Genomic DNA, 13,000 nt, shown 5'->3' with positions numbered 1-13,000 from the left:
CTGAACAGGGGCGAGGCTCGGGCACTGCCGGCGCCGGCCTCGGCGACTCCGGCCAGCTCCGGCGGAGCTTGGACCACCGAAGGGCTTGCCACGGGACGCCGCACCGGAGGGACCCAGCAGGGATCACGGGGAAGAGCCGTGGCACCCGCCACAGCAGAGGACAGAGGCGGGGCTCCGGTGATGGTTCCGGCGGCCCCGGCCACCGTTCGGAGCGCCCGAACCACCGGCGTGATCAGGGGAACGGGGTGGTCTCTTTCAGATAGGTCTCGGCCACCGAAGAGTGCGGGAGAGGGCGGAGCTTTGCCGTGGTGGATGATGGCTTCGGGCGAACTTGGGCACGCGACACGGCGGCTCCAGCGGCCAAAGGAGGGTGGGGGAGGCTTGTGGTGGAGAAGGGAGGCCTCTGATGGTGGTGGAAGAGAGAAAAGTGCACTGGCTCGCCGGAATCGCAGACGACAGAGGCGGCAGCCAAGGCGGCCAAGGGCAGTGAAGAGGGGCTCTGGAACTCGTTTGAGTAGCTATGCGGGGTTCTGGGAGTGTGGGAAGGCTGCTGGTGTGCTCGAACGGCTCGGGGGAGGCCTATATATAGGCGGGCGAGAGGGATGGGCTCGGGTGCTACCGGGCATGTCCGGCCGAGGCTCTGGCGACGGCCAGCGAGCACGGGAGGGCGTGGGAACACGACGAGCTATTGATTCAGAGCTCACGGAGGGGTAGGCAACGCCGGAGAGCAGAGGAAGAGGCCGAGGTGAGCTCGGAGCCAAACGGAGCACTATGCCCCCGTGGGCGTTCGGCGGCGAGCGTCGGTGAGCGTCAGTGAGGAAACGGACGGAGGGGGCGAGGGGTCCAGGGGAACGGCGACGACGCGGGCCAGCTGCTAGACACGCTCACACGCGCGAAGGCGACGAGAGGAGGAGGTGCTGAAGCACAAACAGCCACTGGGCGTTGCCACTTCACACAGAGCGCGTGTGCTGGCATGTAGCGGGGGAGATGGGCTGGAACTTGTTGTCTAGGGGTAAGTTCATCCAGGGGAGGTCTCAACTACGGTGGTAGTTCGGTGAAAACTGCTATGGTTAACTGGTAATCACCCTCTAAAGTTTACTGCAGTAAACTTGAGTGAGCACTGGTGATCAACAGGAAGATGATTGGGAGAAATGGAGTTGTCTGAGAGGTTTAGGTAAAGAAGGACTTTCATCCTGGTAACTTTGAGGATATTTGGATCAAGATTTAATGTAGTTGCTTAACAACCACATAAAACTGGTCCAGAAGCAAAAACAGGAAGAAGCACTGACATGGTGAGGCTACTTGAGCTCAAATTTGGCAAGGCCTAATGATTTGGTCATAGTAAGGTGCTGTAAAAATTTCATACCAATTGGATTCACAAAAATGGTACTTGTTTCACACACATCAACTCTTACCAGAAACTTGCAAGAATTTTGGAGAAATATTGGCTAGTTGAAATGGTGCCAAATTTGGTGGAGAGAGGTTATTTGGGTAGGAGAACAATCTGGTATTTTGTCAGAATTAATGAAGCAATATAAAATGCACTTGCTTCACAACCTGAAAATATTGCCAGAATCAAAGATTTGGTACTGTGCTCACATAGATCAAGGGATGGAGCTGAAATTTGGAGGATGCTAATTATATGAGCACATGAAGAGGCATGCAAAATTTCAACTCATTTGGATAACCCTAGCTAGCACTTCCTTCACAATGCCTTCTGACTGGCAGAAAGTTTGAAAAATTGCCGAGGAAGATTGGCTAGGCAAATAAAGTTGAATTTTGGCATGAGGCAATTATTTGGACATAAAAGAATGTCCAACAAGTTTGGGAGCAATGAGGAAAGGATAGGTGGCACTTCCTTCACAGAAAGGCACACTGTACAGAAATGAAGATTAATTATTGGAGAATTATTCTTGGGCTAGGACAGGAAAGTTTGGGCATATTTGAGCAACGTATGACCCAAAGAAATTATGAGAATTAATTGGGATTTTTTGGATGCACAGAAATATAGGTTGCTTCACAACCTAGGGCAGATAGGGTTATTCCTTTAATAGAAAAAGGAATATTCCTGAGAAAAAGAAATTAGGGTTTGGTCAAGCAGTGAAGTGACATGATCTTGGCAAGGTTCAAAGGATGATGAGCCACTTGGGAGGGGAAAATAGGATGATTTCCCAGGTGACAAGGCCACAGAACCACTCCAAAAAGAATAACAGAGCAAAAACGAATTAAATCAAAAGAAAAAGAAAAGGGTCAAAATCCAGGCTGTTACATGGAGGAAGGAATTCGGGGCCAGATCGTGAAAATCTAGCCCATAATAGAACATGAGACCTCAGACAAAGGGGTGTAGGGGAAACCCTAGTCCACAGAGAAAGTGGGGAAGGAATAGAACCCTCTCACCGGGCTCTGGAGTGGAGATAACTAGATCTTTAGTAGGGAGTCTATGTCTGATTTCCGCTGTCAAATACCTCGCTTCCTGAAGCTCCTTGATGTCCTTCTCCGTCACAGAGGAGGCCATCCACTTGCCTTGCGAGCCGGATCTGGACATGGCTAAGGGGAAAGCTTGAAACTTGGGCGCTGGAGCTCGAGGGCGGATGGGCTGAGGAGGAAGAAGGCGTGGGCGAAACAGATGGATCCTTATCTTCTTATAAAGGCGGTGAATATCGAGCGTCCCCCCATGAGCCTTAAAACTTGCCTATTCCCAAGGGGCCGTGCAAACAGCACTGTTGGGTTACCCAAACCTGTATTGACACTAGAAAAAAAAGACACATCCGTGACATTTTGGGCCGAACGAATTTTTTTTCTGTCATACTTATGACACTTCTATGATGATGATTGTGACAAAACCCGGAATCATCATAGATTTGGTGGGCTCCTACTTCTATGACAAAAAATCATGACAGAAAATGGGCTTTTCGTCCTGGGCGGGCCGGAGACGCAGCTGCATGACATTCTTTGGGCCCTCCATGATGGAAAAAACTGTGGTAGAAGCGAGGGCGAGGAAAATATCGGGAGATTTCCCGGTTACGGTGGGTGTTCGGGGGCCGAGCGATGCGCGTTTCTCTCATACGTATGCGCGTGTGTGCAAGGCATTGGGCTCTAACTGAACCCGAGCGAGGCGTGGGGCTCTAACTGAACCCGAGCAATTGCACTGTAGGCTACGGGTTACTGAACCCGAGCGATTGATCGATCCCTTGCTGTTAACTGAACCCGAGTGATTCCTTCGCTACTGCTGCTAACTGAAGCCGATCGAACACTGCTGCCTCCTTCACTTGATGTACAGTGAGCGTTGTTGGGGGTTTGGATGAACATTTCCTGGTGGGGGGTTGGATGAACAAGACCCCGTGGTAGTAGAGGTCGTTGCCGCTGGATGAACATGACCCCGTGGAGGGCTGGATGAACAGGACCCCGTGGAGGGCTGGATGAACAGGACGACCCCGTGGAGGGCTGGATGAACAGTAGCTCGTGGAGGGGTGGTTGAACAGGACCCCGTGGAGAGGGCTGGTTGAACAGTAGCCGGTGGAGGAGCACGCGGTGGAGGCTGGATGAACAGGAGCCCGTGGATGAACAGTCACATTTGGAGGCTGGAGGAGGTCGACGGTGGATGAACAGTAGCCCGTGGAGGCTGGAGGAGGTCGACGGTGGAGATGAACAGTATCCCGTGGAGTCCCGTTTTGCGGTACGCCACACCCCTTCCGATGAACTGGACCCCCGTTTCGACCGTCGCGCTCCAACACAAGTCCGTTTCCTCCGTTTTGCGGTATGCCACACCCCTCTCGATCAACATGACCCTGTTTCGACCGTAGGAGGTCCGTTTCCTCCGTTTTGCGATACGCCAGACCTCTCCCGATGAACAGGATCCTGTTTCGACTGTGGCCGGTCGAACACAAGGCCGTTTCCTCCGTTCTGCGGTATGCCAGGCCTTGTTTCCATCGGCTGTTCTGTCCAAGCCGGTTGGCTCCCGATGAACACGACGACGAATTTCGTTCGGACCCAGCCGGTTGCCTCCCCATGAACACGATGACGGCGCAGCTTCTCCGTTCCGACCCAGCCATGTACATGAGCCCTGGCCATACATATGTGCGAGTAGGCGTTCTAGACCTCGCCCGTATGTACGTACATGGCCATATTTTCTTTCATGCACCCTGGCCGCTGTACGTACGTGTACATGCTACGTGCGCCTCTACTACGACACGTGCATGCCTCTACTACGACACGTGCGCACCTCTACATCGACCAGTATGTACGTACACGTTCGCGACCAGAATGACAACGCTACGTACGCTTCGACCAGGTGGGTCCCGACTGTCAGGCACTTCCTTGCATGCGAAGATGTAGCTGGTGGGTCCCAACAGTCAGGGGGCGAATCATTTTTTTGCCCGTAATATGGACGCACTTCCTTGCGTGCGAAGATGTAGCTGGTGGGTCCCAACAGTCAGGGAGGAAACGTTTTTTTAGGAAATACAGTGGCCCGTCCGATGGGTCCCTGCTGTCAGGTGGAGGAATCATTATTTTCCGCGTAATAAGGAGGCACTTCCTTGCTGCGGCCGTGGACCCAGCTGTCAGCCTCTCCATGTACAGTACTCTTCTGATGGAAGTCGGTCGTTGACCACATTGACCACGCCGTGCCGAGAGCACCAAGGCGGTGGACGATGGCAAGGCCTAGGAAGGTGATGACGCGGAGCTGGGGAAGACGCGGCAGTGCATGCCCATGCGGAGAGGAGTACGAGGGTTCACTGGTTCGGCTGCGATGTGAGGCTGCCGTCGCCAGAGAATAACATGAGGTGTGGGTGAGTATAGAGGGATGGCATGGCCAGCGGTGGCAGCACAACCGGGCATGGGAGGCAGGAGCAGGCGGCACGGCCGACGCTTGTTTGGGCGGCTGGAGCAAGAAGACCAGAGGTTGAAGAAGCACTACGGCCGTTGGATGGACATCGTACGGTCACTGGAGCTAGAATCGTTCATATTGACTAAGTTGACAAAGCCCTCCATCCCCGTCATCTTAGTAGGCCCACAAGTCAGCCTCCCATATGGTGGGTCCGAGCTAGCAGGGGGAGTATTCATTTTTTTGTGCATAATAAGGAAGCACTTCCTTGCGTGCTAAGATATAGCTGGTGGGTCCGAGCTATCAGCGGCGGGAACGTTTTTTCGTGAAATACAGAGGCCCTTTCGATTGGTCCCAGATGTCAGGTGGAGGAATCATTATTTTGCGCGTAATAAGGAGGCATTTCCTTGTGTGCGACCGTGGACCCAGCTGTCAGCCTCTCCACGTACAGTACACTTCCGATGGATGTCGTTCGTTGACCACCCCGCGCCAAGAGCACCAGGGCGGTGGACGACGGTGAGGCCTACGAAGGAACGACACGGAGCCGAGGAAGACACGGCAGTGGCTGCCCACGCGGTGGGGAGTATGAGGGTTGAATGGTTCGGCTGCCGTCACCGGAAAATAACAGGAGGTGTTGGTGAGTAGAGGGATAGCCAGGCCAGGGATGCGAGTATGGTGGGGGCATGAGGCCTGCCCGGCAGCACAGCCAGCCACGGGAGGCGGAGTAGGTGGTTCCGCCGGCGCTGGTTTGGGCGGCTGGAGCAGGAAGATCAGAGACTGAAGAATCACGATTGCCGTTAGATTGACATCTAATGGCCTGACGTTGGTAGAGTCGACTGTTGACTAAGTTTCTTTTTTTGAGAAACCTTGTTTACGCATGAACTTAGCAGGCCCACAAGTCAGCCTCCAAATCTGTGGCAGACAACATAGAGCCCATTTGCTATTTTTTAATAATTTGCAGCCCATTTGCGAATTCTTAAGTAATTTATTACAACCCATTTTCTGCCCAGGACCACGGTCAAAAAGTTCAACCTTATTTTGCATATTTCGGTGGAGTCCGAACTGTTGTAATCCCAAAATGATAAACATTTTTTAAGAACTTATTGATTTGCCAAAAAAATCGTTTTGTTTTTGTAAGCAAACAAGACGTGGGACAATTGAGTTGGTTTAAGGGAAAACCAGTGGTAAAAAAATCAGTGCCGGAGGGAAAACAACAACAAAAATAAGGATGTAAATATGAAAAGGGAACTTTATATATTTTCAATATAATGATACGTGTATATGAACTAGTAAAACTATAGGTAGAGATTAGAAAACGGAAGTAGGACATGGCATTTCAAGAGGAAAATAGAACTGGGCTGTGTGTTTGATTCAGTAAAAAAATTGCCTGCGGATGTTGTAAGACAAAATATAACTAACGATGGCAGGCCAGAGGCCAGTAGATACCTGCTGGATCTTTGTGCCCCGTTGTCATCATGGGCTAGGTCTGTTAAAAACAAAACCAAGCCTGGGCAGCCTACAACCCAGTTGAAACTTGCTCGACCTGAAAAACAATATACCTGCTCAATAAACGAGAGAATTCTGCAAGTACAGACTGATAACTGGGATGCAGCAGGTATATTGTTTTTTCATCGTGATAATAAGTGCATGCACTTGTTTCAAAAAATTTGGAGAACTGGGAATTCGAATGGCAGGTGCTTATGCTACCCATCAAATAAAAATCAGGTGCTTGAAAATTGGTTTGAAACAAATGATTCAACTTTATATCCACGTCGACCCTTGGCATGATGGTTGGAAGCAAATGCCAAGTTCATACCGAAAGATCGTTAACAACAATACCAAATTGTGGACGACAAGGTAGTACAAGTACCAATACCAAACTAACTTATAATATTTTTAGTCTTGGCCCTAGTGTTCGTCTGGTAGAAAATCTTGCAGAGGACCAACTCTCGCTCCTTCTCTTGCTCTAGGCCCCCGAGGTGGTACTGGTGCATCACCCAGTTGGTCCTCTGCTGGTTGAAGTTTTTTTTGCGGGAATGGTCGAAGTTCTTGTTGGTGTGCAGCACCAGAACCTTTTTGCTGCCCATCTGCCGGCCATTGACCATCACTGGCAAGGTATTGCCGGTCTTGTGCCACATCGCATGCATGCTGCACTCCGACTGTATCTTGCGACGCGTCCACGTGCCCCTTTTGAACACCCTGGAATTGCGCTGGAAAAAATGCTTGCTTAGGCCACTCAGTGTGATACCTGTAGTATTGTCGAATACAGGTTTTAGTGTACGTAGTTGGCATTTTCATAACATCTTTGGCATGTTGCAGTCACTTGTTTCACTTTTTATTAATTGTCAAATTGTAATTGCTTCACTAGGTCTGCGTCTAAAAAGAAAAATAGAGCTATAAACAAAGGAATATGTTTGTGCAAGTAGACGGCCGATCGGTGTTTTACCTAGAAGTTTCTCAGGATGGGTGTAGCATATGTCGTGCTCGCTATCGATGGTTGGTATGAACAAATCGATGAGAGGGTGAGATCTCGCGCTGTCAGCACTCACTTTGGCCTCAAGGTGCTCGATCAGCTCCTGATCCGTGGGATCGAACTTGACACCAGCCGGCAACACCGGCCAATCCTTCTTGGAGTTGCATCGGTTAATTCCAGTTATATGGTACTCAATGTATGATCAATCGACTGTTTTAAGTGAATGATGAAAGATTTCAACAGATAAGTGGTAGTATTCCAAATCCGAAGTCCACAATACTCGAACACGCCGCCGGGATTCTTGTGTCACCTCACGCGTAGCGTGTTGTCACGTCAATTCAATGTGAGGACATGATGAATAATTTGACCAACCTATACTAGTACTGCTACTGTACTACTTACTAGTCGTATTTAGTGTCACATTTTAACCATAGGCTTAACTAACAAAATATCAATGCATGTGACCGAAAATTATTCCATTGGAAACTATGTTCAAATACGAATAAAACGATATAATTTTTGTGACATGCATTAACATTTAGTCAGTGAAATTTATGGTCAAAATTTGACACAAATTACGAAGGGGTCCAGTAAACCAGGAGGGAGGTAGTAGTACGAGTAGCGCAATATACGGTATAGAGGACTAGTACAAATTTAGAAATGGGGTAAGAAGTTACAAGGCTGTGCGACAGACTTTGTAGGCTACATGAGTAATACAAAATATAATTCCCATTGGACAACACTTTCACCAACAAGTACACACTTGAAGCCTAATTGGTATATATATATATATGGCTTCTGCACAACATCTCCATCATCATTTTCAGTACATCGTACGCAGGTAAGTTAGGATGCACTTGATCCCAGAAAGGTATCTATCCTTCAAACCAGAGGAGTGCTTAAAACTAACAACAGTACATAATATCCAACAAAAGAGGGTCATGCTACAGCAGCAGGATACATGGCTCAGTCTAGATATCAGTACGAATCAAGTTGTACATATTTGCTGTTGGCATGAACCACATCGCCGCATGTCTGGTTTGTAAAAGCCATCCATCGCATGGAAGCTTGATGCCTTTCACACACTGAATATTATCTGGCAACAAGCTATGTTGACGAATCTCTGGATATGGTGATTCATGAAACCCATGGTATGATGTGTAAACATAGTTCCCCCTGGCAAATGGAAGTTGCATAGCACGGTAATCATCACCGGTGTTATGATCAATGATTGGTTGGATGATCGGATAATTGAGCCCGATGAACATGGAGTGGTTGCCGAGGCTGTAAACCCGCCTCCAGTTGAATATGCCTGGCCCAACGGAGCTGGGATCTTTCTCGAACACGAAGCAGCCATAGCCATCAATGTCACGAACGCCCCATGCATTGTACTGCATGTGGTTTGATGAAATGGTTTGGTCAATTTGGTACGTGCAAATGAGCATCAAATGACCGCCGTCAGCTGAACGAGCGATAAACCACCATCCATCGGCTGGTATGATTCCAGGTCTTGGAATCATGAAGGCCAGCGCATTTGCGTCTGCTGCAACAATTCAAATTCGAGACCAAAAGGACAAAAATAAACAATCATGTTCAGAGTATGTGTGGAATTAAGATTATTATAACAGTGACACATATCATAGACAGAGAATTGCAATGCTGTGGTCATAATCATACCACAAGTTAAAAAAATAAGCCAATGGCTTTCATATTCTTGCAATATATAATGGTTCAAAGATCATGTAACAATGAGAGGAAAACAGATATGACAGGGCCTACTCATATTCTACCATAACACTTACTACAGTTATCATATCAACTCAAAGAAATAACATGCGCTGTTATAAAAATCCTGGAAATGAGAGTAACATATAGCAACCATGAGGTTATACTCATAATATCTATTCTAACAATCATTAGATGCCAATTGTTCTCATATCAACTCTAACAATAACATGTATGGTCATAAAAATCTAGGAAATGAGAGGAACATATATCAATGATGTGGTTATAGACATACTATATATATTCTAAATTTGTAACAATGAGCAGGCAGTCGTATTCATAAGGTAAAGATGAGATGAGGTAGAACAATTACAGGACGATAGATTCCACCAGTATAGGCAGCCAATCTGTGCGTCGACCGCGTAAATGATGCCATCGTGCACTATAGCATCAGACAGAAATGTTGGCTGAAGAGGATTGACGATGAGCCATAACCATGTATGGCGACTGGATTCCAGATAGACTAATCCTATGTTGAACACGACAATGAGATTGTAATCCATGTAGTCTTCTGATGGTGTGGGCACTTCGCAGATTACAACCTTCAGCAAACAGAGGTCGAGCCAAAAGCTCGACGCATCTCGTGCGTAGTAGGCAGGAGTGTCTGGCGGGCCGCGAGGCTTGATGGCGGCGGTATCCAACGATAGAAGGGTGATCTCTCGCTGGGTGTAGATATCCACGAGACGCCACGGACTACCGAATTGGGGGATGAGGACAACTCAGTTGGCTTTCATGCCCGCCCAGTAGTGGCCTCGCATGAAGGATAGGTGGACGGGTAGTGGTAGCATGTCGAGGGGCACCATGGCAACCTCCATAGGATCTTCAAGTCGGTGTCTGGACCACCTGTGAGGATCGGGCATCAACAAGTAGGGTGTCTTGAAAAGAGCCGGCCGGTTGCAGACGAGTAGACGGTACAAAGACACCGAGCAAGCGGCCAGACGGACGGTGCTGAGCAGGTCCATACGATTACAGATCTACTCTAAGAGAACACCGGGGAGGGAATTCCAATCGCGGCTCTGCGTGTCAGTCGGTTCTGCCATAGGGTTTTTTAGGGCGCTGAGTGACTGGGGTTTTCGGTGCCTGCGAGCCAGTGGGGATGTGGATTCGGGCGGGTGAGCGAAGAAGATGGCGTGTGTGGCCGAGCAGTGAGCGGGGGGATATGGTATGTGCGAGCTACCAAGGAAGATGGCACGGGCGGGCGAGCAGTGAGCGGGGGGAAATGGTGTGCGGCCGACGATGGGGAAGAGAGGAGCAAGAAGAAGAGAGGAGGAAGAAGAGTGAAAGACGGAGAAGAGAGTGCATTAAATCTCAATTCTACTAGTACTACTACCAGGATATACCGTCCTTCTGAGTGTAAATAGTTACGCCGATGACATGTGGGTCTACCTCAAGAGGGCCCATATGTCAGTTACTGGAGGAGAGAGGTGCGTAGTCGTATTTGCGGAAGCGTGCTCCACTGGTGATACGTCTCCAACGTATCTATAATTTTTGATTGTTCCATGCTATATTATATTCTGTTTTGGATGTTTAATGGGCTTTATTATACACTTTTATATCATTTTTGGGACTAAACTATTAACCGGAGGCCCAGCCCAAATTGTTGTTTTTTGCCTATTTCAGTGATTCGCAGAAAAAGAATATCAAACGGAGTCCAAACGGAATGAAACCTTCGGGAACGTGATTTTCGGAACGAACGTGATCCAGAGGACTTGGACCCTACGTCAAGAAAGCAACCAGGAGAGCACGAGGCAGGGGGCACGCCTACCCCCCAGGGCGCGCCCTCCACCCTCGTGGGGCCCACGTTGCTCCACCAACGTACTTCTTCCTCCTATATATACCTACGTACCCCCAAACCAACAGAAGCATCCACGAAAACCTAATTCCACCGCCGCAACCTTTTGTACCCGTGAGATCCCATCTTGGGGCCTTTTCCGGCGTCCTGCCGGAGGGGGCATTGATCACGGAGGGCTTCTACATCAACACCATAGCCTGTCCGATGATGTGTGAGTAGTTTACCTCAGACCTTCGGGTCCATAGTTATTAGCTAGATGGCTTCTTCTCTCTCTTTGGATCTCAATACCATGTTCTCCCCGATTCTCGTGGAGATCTATTCGATGTAATCTTCTTTTGCGGTGTGTTTGTTGAGATCGATGAATTGTGGGTTTATGATCAAGTTTATCTATGAACAATATTTGAATCTTCTCTGAATTCTTTTATGTATGATTGGTTATCTTTGCAAGTCTCTTCAAATTATCAGTTTGGTTTGGCCTACTAGATTGATCTTTCTTGCAATGGGAGAATGCTTAGCTTTGGGTTCAATCTTGCGGTGTACTTTCCCAGTGACAGCAGGGGCAGCAAGGCACGTATTGTATTGTTGCCATCAAGGATAACAAGATGGGGTTTATATCATATTGCATGAGTTTATCCCTCTACATCATGTCATCTTACTTAAAGCATTACTCTGTTCTTATGAACTTAATACTCTAGATGCATGCTGGATAGCGGTCGATGTGTGGAGTAATAGTAGTAGATGCAAGCAGGAGTCGGTCTACTTGTCTCGGACATGATGCCTATATACATGATCATACCTAGATATTCTCATAACTATGCTCAATTCTATCAATTGCTCAACAGTAATTTGTTTCACCCACCGTAATATTTATGCTCTTGAGAGAAGCCACTAGTGAAACCTATGGCCCCCGGGTCTATTTTCCATCATACTAATCTTCCAACACTTAGTTATTTCTTGCGCCGTTTATTTTGCTTTCTTTACTTTTAGTCTTTATCATAAAAATACCAAAAATATTATCTGATCATATCTATCAGATCTCACTCTCGTTAGTGACCGTAGAGGGATTGACAACCCCTTTATCGCGTTGGTTGCGAGGTTCTTGTTTGTTTGTGTAGGTGCGAGGGACTCGTGCGTGGTCTCCTACTGGATTGATACCTTGGTTCTCAAAAACTGAGGGAAATACTTACGCTACTTTACTTCATCACCCTTTCCTCTTCAAGGGCAAACCAACGCAGTACTCAAGAGGTAGCAAGAATGATTTCTGGCGCCGTTGCCGGGGAGATTCGCGCCAAGTCAAGTCAAGATTTGATTTCCCGTCAACGAGCCATTTCTAGTGCCGTTGCTGGGGAGTCTACGCAAAAGTCCACATACTAAGTACCCATCACAAAATCATCTCCCTCGCATTACATTATTTGCCATTTGCCTCTCGTTTTCCTCTCCCCCACTTCACCCTTGCCGTTTTATTCACCCTCTCTTTTTCGTTCGCCTCTTTTTCGCTTGCTTCTTCTTTGCTCGTTTGTTAGATTGCTTGCTTGTCATGATGGCTCTACCTAGATTTTGTGATCTTCACCTTAAAAGGTTAGAAGAGATCGAAAGCAACGTTAGGAGTTTTATGGTTTTACAGTTTGAGCATAATAATTTCTTTAGGAACGAGCTTAAGGAACAAAAAAGCTTTATGGGTTTTATGAAGAAAGAGCTCGATGATATGTCTAAAGAATTTTATGGTTTGAAATCTCAGATTGCTCATCTCGAAAAATTAGTTGCTGAAATTTCGGATAAGCAGGCCACCTTAGTTAATAAGATGGCCGCTAAACCTGAAAGTTTCAATGGAAATAAAGATGAAGATCTAAAAGTTATTGACGTGTCCCCTATTAAATCTTTGTTTTGTAATATGAATCTTGATAATGATGGGACTGAATATGAACCACCTTTACCTAGAAGGCGTTCCAAAAATTCGGAGTCTTTAGATCATGATGCTAAAATTAGTAAAAGTGGGATTGAAGAGATCAAAACTCTAGATATTAATGAACCCACTATTTTGGATTTCAAGGAATTTAATTATGATAATTGCTCTTTGATAGATTGTATTTCCTTGTTGCAATCCGTGCTAAATTCTCCTCATGCTTAT

Source organism: Aegilops tauschii, chromosome 6, assembly GCF_002575655.3.
Source record: "Aegilops tauschii subsp. strangulata cultivar AL8/78 chromosome 6, Aet v6.0, whole genome shotgun sequence".
In the NCBI taxonomy this organism is placed as follows: Eukaryota; Viridiplantae; Streptophyta; class Magnoliopsida; order Poales; family Poaceae; genus Aegilops; species Aegilops tauschii.
This window is presented reverse-complemented; position numbering follows the sequence as displayed.